General features: G+C 38.1%; 1 long non-coding RNA gene across 2 annotated transcripts in view; it reads left to right on the top strand.

Moving 5' to 3' along the window:
- Positions 1–2,551, top strand: part of LOC127483275 (uncharacterized) — a 56,982-nt gene extending 54,431 nt beyond the window's left edge. For both annotated transcript variants that reach the window (XR_011378277.1, XR_011378275.1), the window contains one exon: positions 1,829–2,551. This is a non-coding gene — a long non-coding RNA (uncharacterized lncRNA). The remainder of the gene's footprint in view (positions 1–1,828) is intronic.
- The last annotated feature ends 10,713 nt before the right edge of the window (positions 2,552–13,264 follow it).

Below are 13,264 nucleotides of genomic sequence, written 5' to 3'. Positions count from 1 at the left end.
TTTGAGTTGAAGTACTTTTTTTTTTTATCTTTTATTTAATGAATATAAATTTCCAAAGTACGACTCATGGATTACAATGGCTTCCCCCCCCATACCGTCCCTCCCACCCACTACCCTCCCCTTTCCCACTCCCTCTCCCCTTCCATTCACATCAAGATTCATTTTCGATTATCTTAATATACAGAAGATCAGCTTAGTATACCTTAAGTAAGGATTTCAACAGTCTGCTCCCACACAGAAACATAAAGTGAAAAATAATAGATGATTTTTTTTTTAAATGATGATGAAATCAGATCAGACCTGTTGTCATGTTTAATCCCAGTGAGAGTCAAGTTGGGAATTGATAATTTCTTTTTTTTTTTTTTTTACAGAAGATCAGTTTAGTGTACATTAAGTAAAGATTTCAACCGTTTGCACCCCCATAGAAACACAAAGTGAAATATACTGTTTGAGTACTCGTTATAGCATTAAGCCTCAATGTACAGCACATTAAAGTTGCTCCACTTCTGATTCAGCTCCCTGCTTATGGTCTGGGAAAGCAGTAAAAGACGGCCAAAGTGCTTGGGCCTCTGCCCCTATGTGTGACACCGAGAGGAGGCTCCTGGCTCCTGGCTCTGGATTGGCCTAGCTCTGGTTGTTGCTGCCATTTGGGGAGTGAACCAAAGAACGGAAGCCCTCTCTCTCTGCCTCTCCCTCTCTCTGTCTGCAACTCCACCTCTCAAGTAAATAAATAAATCCTTAAAAAAAAGAAATATACTTTTTCATATTTCTTGGAATCATGTATGTATATGATATTCTCACTGGAAAATTTATCCTGGCAGTGTATAATATTACATATTAATGTATTTGTTTTTTATAGTGTCCTATGGACATATATCCATGATCTTCGCAACATAACCAGTTGCTACTTTGCTTTTTAAGTAAATTTTAAAGGATTATTTATAGCCCAAGACGCAGTTTTAAAGTCCTGACAAAAAAAGAATAAAAAATTCTGTGTTAAAGCTCTTTCTTGCTTTCTCATCAATTTAATTAATGCTTACTCAGTATTGACACTTAAAACTTCATGTCTTCCCCAAAATCTACTTGATTAGTTAAAATTAAGTAAACTGTGAAGGAACTAACAATAAGTGATACTATAAAAAATTTAGATATATAATAACTACTCCCTTTTATCGAAGAGTTATTACCAGGACACATCAAAAAGTTAATCAAAAAACATGTATTATGAAAAAATTATGCATGAATTTCAAAAATTTTGTGTGACAATATAAGTTTGTCATTTAATTCTATTTTCCACACTCTGAATTATTTTTGTATTTTCGGAGGAAAAATACCTTTTATTTGAGCATTCCCAGTAATAATCTTAGGGTTGAGTTCATAGAAATTTTACCATTATTTTGATGCAATCTATACTATGTCACTACTTCTGAATTATCCCTTCAATTTTATTTGCATGAGATATATCACAGCAAATTCCATAAAGATGCTCACATAATATGAGAAAAAGTGTTATGCATACTGCACATTCTCTTTTGATAAATGAAAGTACTTGTGAAATATACTTCGTCTTTTGTTATAAAATCTTTTACTGTGAGAAATACATTTATATAGATATCTGGAAATAAAATTCAATCATCAATAAGCCTTTAATCTTAGCAATTTTCCTTTGCCACAATTCCTGATTTAGTAATTTCTAAATTTGACACTACTTTAAAATATTAGTGATCACCTGTAGAGAAATAAGCTTTTACTATGACAAAAAACAAATGAACTTAAAACTTCAGTGGCTTTCTAAAGGACACTTTTTTTTTTTTTGATGGAACTTGAGGCCTGTGTTTCACTGGACTCCATGACGATCAGTTAAGCTCCAAGATTCCTCAAACCCCTGGATATTTTCTGAAGAAGCTCCATCTCTGATGTGATATTCTCAAAGCAGAGGACAACTGCTCAGTGGGAAGAGAACCAACAAAGGCAAGGCATTCAATGCTCATGTTAGAATGGGTGTGTGTCATGTCTGTTCACAATCCTCTGGCCAAATCGAGTCATGTGGCTAAGCCTGATATCTGTGGGGCAGAGGTATATTCCTTACCAAAGAGAAAGTATGGCACAAATATACAGAAAAGAAATTTGTAAGCAAATGCATAATGCATCCCTTTTAATTAATAACTTACTTTTTTGAATGTCTTATAATTTACAAAATGTGTTTAAATATCATTAGAACTAAAATTAATTTAAGAATAAATGACATGTTTCTTATAATCGCTGTGAACTTGGATGAAGATCAATGTGAAAGATGAGAGAACATATTGAATATATTTTCTAATGCATTTGTAGTTTCTCATGAAGTCATTAACAATGATTTCCTTTATGCTTTTTAACTTCCAGAGTAAATTTCAAGTCTGGGGCCTGGTTGGGAGATTTTTCCTTCCTTCTGTGCTATTTCTGTCTGTATAGCATCCAAGCCTGGTTTTCCAGCTCTCCCAGATATTCCAGGAAACATTTTGTTTCTTTTATTACTTCTGTTAACTAGCTAGATTAAACTCTTCCCTATATATATATATATATATATATATATATATATATATATATCCCATAGAATGGATATAGCTTCAAGGAATTAATGTATTAGAAGACACTTAGCATATGTATGTATTTTTAAAAAATCACACAATTTAGAGTCTTGATACTTTAACAGAAAAAATGTTGATACATAGGCTTCTTTTTGCTTTTAAAGGTTTATTTATTTATTTTTATTTGAAAGGCAGAGTGTCAAAGAGAGTTGGAAAGATAGCCACACAAACACAGAGAGAGAGAGAGAGAGAGAGAGAGAGAGAGAGATCTACCATCTGCTGGTTCACTCCCCCAAATGACTCCAACAGCTAGATCTGACCAGGTTGAATCCAGGAGCCAGTAACTCCATCTGGGTCTCCCACTTGGATATCAAGGGCTCAAGTCTTTGGGTCATCTTCTACTGCTTTACCAGGTGCATTTTCAGAAAACTGGTTTGGAAGAAGGGTAGCCAGGATTTGAAACAGCATTCTGATATGGGATGCTGGCTTAGTAGCAGCAACTTAACTTCCTGAGCCACAAATTCCCAAGAAACCACTTACCCTAGTTTTTCTCATTATCTGTGCAAGATTGGAGATGGTAATGAATGTAAGCAATTTTTCTCTCACATTCTCAGTACTGTTCTAAGGCAAATACAATCTCAGATACTCTGAAGCAACTTCAAGCTAAACTCCGCTGCTTTGTTGACTCTGTGATTCCATTTTTATATGACATATATACTTTGTGTTTGAGGTCATAAAGATGGGATAGTCTTAAATATGACTACTTGTTTGAATATGACAGAAATGTAACCCCAAAGTCTGTCACTCTGTTAATTATCTGGATTAATTGGCTGACATGTGAATCTCTTCCCTGAAGTTGCATGTTGGAGCACACATGGACTCAAACACTGGAGAACTGCATAGCCACAGGACAGAAACCACTACTCCCCCTGGCTGAGATGGCTGTACACCTGAGCTTTATTGTGTAAGAGGGAAGGGGAATGGGGAGAAATGAGAGAGAGCGAGCTAACATGTTTGAGAACCATGAGTTCTGTAGTCCTCAGATGTTCTCTTTAGCATGGGAATAACAGTATTTCATGCTTACAATTAAAACCTTACTCATTTTATGTAAAATATGACATATTTTGGAAGATTTTAAAAATTTATTTAAGGGGAAGAGAGAGAAAGAAAGAAATCTCTTACTTACTGATCCATTCTTCAAATGCCTACAATAGCCAGTGAGAGAGAGACAAAAAGACAGAGAAATATCCCATCAACTGGTTCACTCCCTAAATGCACACAACAGCCAGGTCTGGGCCGGACCAAATCCAGGAGTCTAGAAATCAATTTGAATCTCCTGTGTGAATAGCAGGTTCCCGAGTAGTTGAGTCATTGCCTGCGGGATCCCAGGATGCACATTAGTGGGAAGCTGGATTTAGGAATGCAGCTGGAACTCAACCTCAGGCACTCCCATAAGGGATGCAGGCATCCTAAGTCATATCTTAACCACATGGCCAAATGTCCACACTGGAAGATAATTTTTTTAATTAAAAAGAATACTTTGTAATTTCACTACTTAGAAAAAATGCTATCAGCACTTTGGGATATGTATTTTGAGTTTTTCTATTTATGTAAATTAATTTTTAAAAAGTGATTTTATACTATAAATATTAGTTGTCTTTTTTTTTTTACCCATACACTATCTCGAATATACCTCCCAGTTTACCATATTATCTTACTACATCATTTTGGTAATAGCATACAGTATTCTACCATTTGGAGAAAATACAACTTTTTAGACCACATTCTGATTTGTTTATTTTTCTCTGATATTTTGTTTTCAGAGATACATGCTTTAGATAAGCATCTTTACAGATTACTATGGGAGCGACTGCATAATTACTTCCAAAGGAACAATTCTAAAGTTATCAGTCCCATAGCAGAGAGTATGTCTTCGAAGAGTTCATGGAAAATGTGCAGCTTTGTATAATTCCACTTGTCCACGATCACTTTGAAGCATCCTCACATGTTTTTCAAGTTAAAAATGTATTATGAACTCTTAGGCTGGCGCTGTGGCTCACTAGGCTAATCCTCCACCTTGCGGTGCCAGTACACCGGGTTCTAGTCCTGGTCGGGGCGCCAGATTCTGTCCCGGTTGCCCCTCTTCCAGGCCAGCTCTCTGCTGTGGCCTGGGAGTGCAGTGGAGGATGGCCCAAGTACTTGGGCCCTGCACCCGCATGGGAGACCAGGAGAAGCACCTGGCTCCTGCCATCGGATCAGCGCAGTGCGCCGGCTGCAGCGCGCCTGCCGCGGCAGCCTTTGGAGGGTGAACCAACTGCAAAGGAAGACCTTTCTCTCTGTCTCTCTCTCTCCCTGTCCACTCTGCCTGTCAAAAAAAAAATGTATTATGAACTCTTTCTCTAGCAAGTTTGCATAACTTACATTCAACCCCAATATGTTCATTAGCAAACCCTACTCTTTCATTGACAGAATAGTACTATTCTTTTTCACTTCACTGTCCTAAGAGTTTTATAATAATGATTTACATTTTAATTTGTATTTTTGTTTTTATCAATTTGCACAGTTTTTCACGTCTATTGTCTTTTAATATGATTTTGCTTATGAATTGTCATTTAATGTTTTCCCATTTTGTTTGAGTCTTTTGTTTACTAAGCAGCAGCATTAGTGTTTTAACTAGTTACTAGTAGCTAAAAATTAGTTTTAAGTGGTAGCTAGTTAAAACACTAATCCCCCAAACATATTGCAGATATACTTTCTTAGTTTGGGACTTTATTTTTAAAATTGTTTCAGAATATTTTAATAAACAGCTTTTCTTGCTGTTTTTATAGTTCCTGACCAAATAATGAGATATTAAAATATTTTCAGTAAAATTAATATAGCAGTGGTAGGAAGGCTTATTTAAACAGAAAACTAAGGATTTTATCCCAATAAAAATTAGAACAGAAGCTAGAGAGGGAAGCAGAAGCCAGAGATGGAAATGGAGCAAAGTGAATAAACGTGAGCTGCCTTTAAAGGGAAGGATGCTAGGGATTGGTTCAGCATAGGATCCAGAGGGATGTAAGAGTCACAGATGAGAAAAATGTGCCAGTACCAAAAGTATAAATGTTTGCATGCTGTACATTTGTTTATGTCAAAGTTTGTTTTGCTTGTTTGTGAAGAAATTAACTTTAAGGTGACATAGATCATATCTAGATACTGAAGAATTCCTAGAAATTCTTTTTCTATCACATATTTTCTTAATGATTTTAAAAGATTTATTTATTCATTTGAAAACAGTTACTGAGAGAGAGAGAGAGAGAAAGAGCGAGAAAATGAGACAAATCAATCTTATGTCTCCTCATTCACTCCCCAAATAGCTGCAACTGCCAGGGCTGGGCCAGAGTGAAGCCAGGAGCTTGGAACTCCATCCAGGTCTCCCATGTTGGTGGCAGGGTCCAAAGCACTTGGGCCATCTTCTGCTGCTTTCCCAGGTACAGTTACAGTGAGCTGGATCAGAAGTAGAGCAACCAAGACTCAAATCTGCACTCACAAGAGATGCTGGCATTGCAGGTGGCAGCTTAAATTGCTGAGCCACAATGCTGGCCCCTCTGTCATATCTTTGATAAGCATTTTGAAATAACCAAGCTTATGTTTTATTTGATTTTATAATATAGTCAATACTTGTGCTACCAGCTGGTAGCCAACAGGTAAAGAAGATTTTCTGAGAGAGAGGAAGTAGTGTGGGAGCATGGGCAGCAGGGTAAGTTGGGAAGTATCACTTTGTTCTTAAATCTGTATATATGAAATACATGAAATTTGTATGTCCTTAATAAATATTTTTTAAAAGAAGATTTTCTGTATTTCCTATAACTTACTACTAAGACTGTGTTATTCTTCCTCTCTGATTTGGTCTTGGATCATTGGTAGGTGGTTGCAGATGTCCACTGTGACACGAGATCTCAGTATCCAATCTGCTTCTGCTCTATCCCTATATTCAAAGTCAACACTCACTGCCATGTCTAAGCTCAAACTTAGTACATATATGGAAACATGGACAATGATAGAGATCTACTGAAAGATGGAGTTCAAGGAGGTATAAGGTAGAGACAGGTGGATGACTACATGAGAATGGTCACACACTGTGGAGAGACATGACTTTATAGACCATGTTAATGCCCATTGGAGACCTTCCACCAGGGAAGAGGCACTAACCAACCAGGTAAATCAAACAGGATCAGCCAACTGACATAAGCCAGCCTCCATTGTCAGCCTCCTCAGTATTGGCACAACGGACTCATAGAGGAAGCATCTGGGGTGTCAGAGACGAAGGCTAAGGATGGACCTAAAGCATCAGCTTCTACATGACAAAGTCACAAACTGTCCAACCTGTCAGCAACAGAGACCTTTGGTGAGTCCTCCATGTGATACCATCCCTTGAGACCAACTAGCCACCCTGGAAGGCACAGTGATTCGTTTTGTTAAGAACAGACACATAATATGGTTATGGGTTGTGTTTTCTGCATGTGGAATCTTAGATAGCACCACCATCCTGAGGCCTTTAAAACAAAAGCCCATCATCACTACAAGATTTCACACAAGAGAATGTGAGACCACTGGACCCATGTTAGACCAAAAGAGAGAGTGATCCACTAATCCTGTTATACACTGTGCCATTCAGAGGCAGCTGCCTGCACAGTGCAAAGGCACAGTCTGCTAAAGCAAAGTTGAAGTGCCAGTTCAGAGCAGATGCTTTACACCATCCTTCCAGGGATCCCCAATAAGCACAACACATGAGTTTTGAAAGGAAAGTACAGAAACAGGATTAACTCTCCTTACATCTCTCAATGACTCAGGTGATGAATTTGTGCCCCTCATTCCTGAAACTCTGGGCTCTCCTCACCACCAAAGGGCAATATTTCCACCAATACACCCAGCAAGAGATTCCACTAAAGTCTATGAGCTAATAGTTTTCTCTTAGAGACTTCAAGTTCCTCTTACAAATGATCAGAGGGTACAATTGGGAGCTGGAATATCCATCAGAGTAAGTGACTCTTTTCACCAGGGAGGGTAATACAAAGAGGACAGGGAGAAATATGTTTCATACCCAGCTAATCTCTTGGACATCTCTTGCTAACATGTTTTAGTCTATTTTTGCTGCTATAATAAAATATCACATACTTGGTCATTTAAAACTATAAAAATTCATTTGTTAATACTTCTGGAGACCAGGAAGTCCAAGATCAAGATGCCAACAGCTTCATTTTCCCATGAGGGCCCAATTTCTGCATTGAATGTAGTACATCTTGCTGTATTCTCCCATGCCAAAAAGAGGAAGGACAAAAAAAAGAGCCAGACTAATTTCCTTTTAGTATTTTACAAGGCACTGATCTACACTTTAAAAAACAATAACTGATGAAATCTTTACTTAATATATACTAAATCGATCTTCTGTATATAAAGATAATTGAAAATGAATCTTGATGTGAATGGAATGGGAGAGGGAGTGGGAGATGGGAGGGGTGCGGGTGGGAGGGAAGATATGGGGGGAAAAGCCATTGTAATCCATAAACTGTACTTTGAAAAATTATATTTACTAAATAAAAGTTTTAAAAAAAAACACTTCCCAAAGGGCCTCACCTCTTAATAACACCACAGTGGGGAATACATTCCAACATGAATTTTGGCAGGGTCATTCAAACCACAGTACACCTCCTTGCTGGTTTTTGGTGGTCAGTGGACACACTGAGTAACCTTTCTTTGTAAGGGTTTGGTAACTCAGGTTCACAATGCAGGGATGAGGATTTAAGCTCTGGAAGGGCTGCTAGAAGGTCTCCACTTGTCAGTCCTATCTCTGCTCAAACTGCAATATCCAAGATTGTGCTTTTTTTACAGCAGCAGCCTATATTCAATAATCGATCACAGGGGTGTGAAGGTTTATCTTCCTCACCTTTATTTGGAACAACTCCAAAGAATTGCTCCAAACTTGGAGTCAGGGAATAATATTGTTGTGTAGTAAATTAAACTGCCAGCTGCAATGTCAGCATCACATATGGGCATTGATTTGAGTCCTAGCTGCTCCATTTCCAATTCAACTCCCTACTAATGTGCTTGGGCAAGCAATGGAGGATAGCCCAAGTATTAGCCCCTGCACCCATGTGGGAGACCTGGATGAAACTCCTGGCTCCTGCCTTAGGCCTAGCCCAACCCTGGTTGTTGCAGCCATTTGGGAAGTGAACCAGTGGCTGGGAGATACCTCTGTTTCCCACCCCCCCTCTTTCTCTTTCTCTCTCTCTTACTCTCTCCCCTTATCCTTTTCTATCTGTAATTCTGCCTTTCAAATAAATAAAATAAATCTTAAAAAATGAAAGAACTGTGCCAAATTGGAGCAACCCATGGAGTGGCCTGAAGCCTCCTGTGTCAACAATCCCTCTGCCTAGTCTTGCATCTTTCAACTTCCTTCTCCAGGTGTTGCTCCCAAGAGCACATCCTGACAGATGACCTTCCCTCAACCTCTATATGAAAATCTGATTCTTGTGGAATTTATCCTACAATGTATTTATTTCAAATGGGGTTCATTTGTCACAGTAGTTAAGATGCTGCTTGAGGTGCCCACATCCCATATCAGAATGCCTGGGTTAGAGTCCCACCTCTGCTTTTAATTTCAGCTTCCTGTTAACATGAACTCTGGGAAGAACTGGAAATTAGTTCTTTAAAAGTCTGATAGGATTCAGCAGTGAAGCCATCCATACCTGGGCTTTTCTTTGTTGGGAGGGTCTTCATTGCTGATTCAATCTCTGTCTTGGTTATTGGCTTGTTTATGTTTTCTGTATCTTCATGCCTCCATTGTTTGTGTTCAGGAATCTATCCATTTCTTCTAGGTTTCCTGATTTGTTGGCATACAGCTCTTTGTAGTAACCCCTGATGATTCTTTTTATTTCTGTGGTATCTCTTTTTACATTTCCTTTTTCATCTCTGATTTTATTTATTTGGGTCTCCTCCCTCTGTTTTTTTGTTGTTGTTGTTGTTGTTTTTTTTTTTTTTTTTGGTTAGCTGGGTCAATGATGTATCAATTTTGCTGATCTTTCTAGAAAACAAGCTCTTCATTTCACTGATCCTTAGTATTTTTTGTTTTAATTTTATTTATTTCTCCTCTGATTTTAATTATTTCTTTCTTCCTACTAATATTGGGTTTGATTTGTTTTCTTTTTTTTTTTTTTTTTTTGTTTTTTGACAGGCAGAGTGGACAGTGAGAGAGACAGAGAGAAAGGTCTTCCTTTTCCGTTGGTTCACCCCCCCAATGGCCTCTGCAGCACACTGCGCCGATCCGAAGCCAGGAGCCAGGTGCTTCTCCTGATCTCCCATGCGGGTGCAGGGCCCAAACACTTGGGCCATCCTCCACTGTACTCCTGGGCCACAGCAGAGAGCTGGACTGGAAGAGGAGCAACCAGGACAGAATCTGGTGCCCCGACTGGGACTAGAACCCCGTGTGCCAGCGCCACAGGCGGAGGATTAGCCTATTGAGCCGCAGCACCGGCATTGTTGTTGTTTTAGGTCTTTGAGATGCATTGGTAGCTCATTTATTTGGTACCTTTCTAATTTCTTGATGTAGACACCAAGTGCTATAAACTTTCCTCTTAACACTGTTTTTTGCTATGTCACATAAGTTTTGATATGTTGTATTATCATCTTTATGCCTTTCCAGAATTTTTTTTTATTTCTCTTTTGATTTCTTCTATGACCCACTATTTATTCAGGAGAATGTTGTTCAGTCTCCATATGTTTGCATGCATTCTAGAGATTCTTAGGTTGCTAATTTTCAGCTTCATTCCATTGTGGTCAGAAAAAATGCATGGTATGGTTTCATTTTTTTTAAAAATTTTCTGAGACTTATTTTATGGCCTAACATATGGTCTATCCTAGAGAAATTTCCATGAACTGATGAAAAGAATATGTATTCTTCAATTGTGGGATCAAATGTTATGTAGATGTCGGTTACATTTGGTCCATACTGTCAATTAGCTCTGTTGTTTCTTTGTTGATGTTCTGTCTAGTTAGTTGATCTGTCCATTGATTAAAGTGGAGTGTTGAAGTCCCCCACACTATTGCAATGATGTCTATGCTTCCTTTTTATCTATTAACATTTGTTTTAAATAGTCAGGTGCCCTGGCATTGGGTTTATATACATTTACTATAGTCACATCTTCCTGTTGAATTGAGCACCATTATATAATGCTCTGCTTTGTCTCTTTTATTGATTTTTGTGCTCAAGTCCATTTTGCATGATATTAGGGTGGTTAAACCTGCTTGTTTTTGCTTTCCATTAGTATGGAATATCTTTTTCCATCCATTCAGTCTTCATGTATCTTTGTTGGTGAGATGTGTTTCTGGTAGGCAGCAAATAGATGGGCCTAGATGGGTCTTATTTTTAATCTATTTAACCAGTCAGTATCTTTTAATAGAGAATTTAGGAAATTGGCATTCAAGGTTATTATTGATACATAATAATTTGGTTTTACTATTTTCCATAAATATTTCTATCATTTGATTTTAATTTCCTTTGTACTTTTACTAAGACTTTTTCTGCCTCTCATTCTTTCATAATGATGACTTATCTTTCTGTGTTTCTGTGTATAGCACATACTTAAGAATCATTTGTAAGGCTGGACAAATGGTGACAAAGTCTTTCAATTTCTGTTTGTTGTGGAAGGTCTTTATTTAACCTTCATTTATAAATGAGATCTTTGCTGGGTACAGTATTGTGGATTGACAGTTTCTTTCTTTTAAGACTTTACTATGTCTTTCCATTTTCTCCACGTCTATAGAGTTTCTGATGAGAAATGAGCTGTTAGTCTAACTGGAGATCCTCTGAAGGTAATCTAGCATTTCTCTCATACATATTTTAGAATTTTTTCTTTATGTTTTCTGTTGAATATTTGACTATGAAGTGCTGTGGAGAAGGTCTTTTCTGTTCATGTCTATTAGGGGTGTTATATATGCTTTCTGTATTTGGATGTCCCTGTCTTTATCCATACTAGGGAAGTTTCTATTATTTCACCGAATGGCTCTTCTAATCCATTCTTTCTTTCCATGCCTTCAGGAACTCCTAAGATATGTATGTTTGGTCTTTGATAGTATCCCATACATCTTGAACATACTTTCCAGTTTTTAAATTTTTTCTTCTTCTTCTTTTTAGTCTGACTGAAATATTTCCAAGGACTTGTCTTCTAGCTCTGATAATCTTTCTTTTACCTCACCAAGTATGTTGTTGAAGCTTTCCATTGTAATTTTTATTGACATACTTAGTTCTCATTTCTAATATTTCAGTTTGATTTCTCTTCAATATTTCAATCTCTCAGAAAAATTTTTCATCCATATTGTGTATGGATTTATCTCATGGATTTATTTCTCTGTGTTTCTGAGTAATTTTATGATCATTCTTTTGAATTGATGAAAGATATTTCATCAATATCTTTGCCTTCACATTCAAACATTGAAGTGTTGTATTAATTTTGGGAGTCATGTTGTCTTCCTTGTCCTTGTTTCTCGTATTTTTGCATTTATTTTTAGGCATTTGTGGAAATGCTTGTTCTCAGTTGAGCACAGACCCCTCTGCAATAACCCACCCCAGGCAGTCACGGAGCTATGCACTTCTGACTCCAGACACAGAGATTGCCCAGAGACCCAGCTACACATCACTCCCTGTAGGCAGTCACAGAATTCCCACAGTCACAACATACAAGACTTCCACAGTCATGGGGTGCAGAGGATCCAATTTCAGCACTACAAGCCTCCCCCATCCACAGAGAGAAAAGAGACACTTCTGGGACCAACTGCCTCTGAGTGCTTCACCATGGCAGTTTGAGCTCTGGACCCTGTGATAGGTTGATGGGATGGGGGCACCTCGCAGTACTGGGTGTGTGCCCAGCACCCTGCCAAACCTCACAGCCAGACTCAAAGTCACTGGGGAAAGCAGATTTTTCCCTCTTAAAGTTCCCTGGTCATGATCGAATGAGAGCCACTGCAGCCTCTGCTGGCGTCAAGGTGACACCTTCCACCTACCACTGGTCACTGGGCTTATTGCTGCGTGTCTTTACTATCCATGCTGTTCTTTGACATCACCCTTCTTTCTGTCACTAGAGTACTCTGTACAGGCACTTTTCACAGGCTGGATGGTCCTACATCTTTCCCATGTAGCTAGTTACAAGCTACATGCACCTGCCTTACACTCTCTGGGACGATCACCATCCAGTCTTGATGGAGTCTCCAAGTCCATCAGTCCTTTCAGTGACATCTCCTTGAATGTATACCACTTCAGGGACACAGAAACCAACATCAGAGCATATGGATCAATGCCAGACATGCTACAGACTGTGGAATTCTGAGAGGAAGATGATTTTTAAAGCATGATTAGCCCAAGGCTTTCAGATACAGGATTATGGACCTGTGTTTACAAAATATAATCATTCTAGTAAGGAATAGAGTCTGTAAAAATTATAATATGAATTTTTTTATGTTTGTCTGGGACCAACACTTCACCCTTTGTGCCACTGTTTAGCTTGGTAGAGCCAAGATTTTCTATAGGCCTGTTCTCCAACAAGATTCATTTTCTCTTCTCATTATCCCCACATATAGATATCTATAAAATCTGATATCACTGCTTAAATGTTAATAGATTATATCTTTCCAGTAAATACTTACATTGTTACTTATCAATA

The sequence above is a fragment of the Oryctolagus cuniculus genome, chromosome 8, assembly GCF_964237555.1.
Source record: "Oryctolagus cuniculus chromosome 8, mOryCun1.1, whole genome shotgun sequence".
NCBI lineage: Eukaryota > Metazoa > Chordata > Mammalia > Lagomorpha > Leporidae > Oryctolagus > Oryctolagus cuniculus.
Note: the sequence above shows the minus strand (reverse complement) of the source record. Positions and strands in the feature narration are given on the sequence as shown.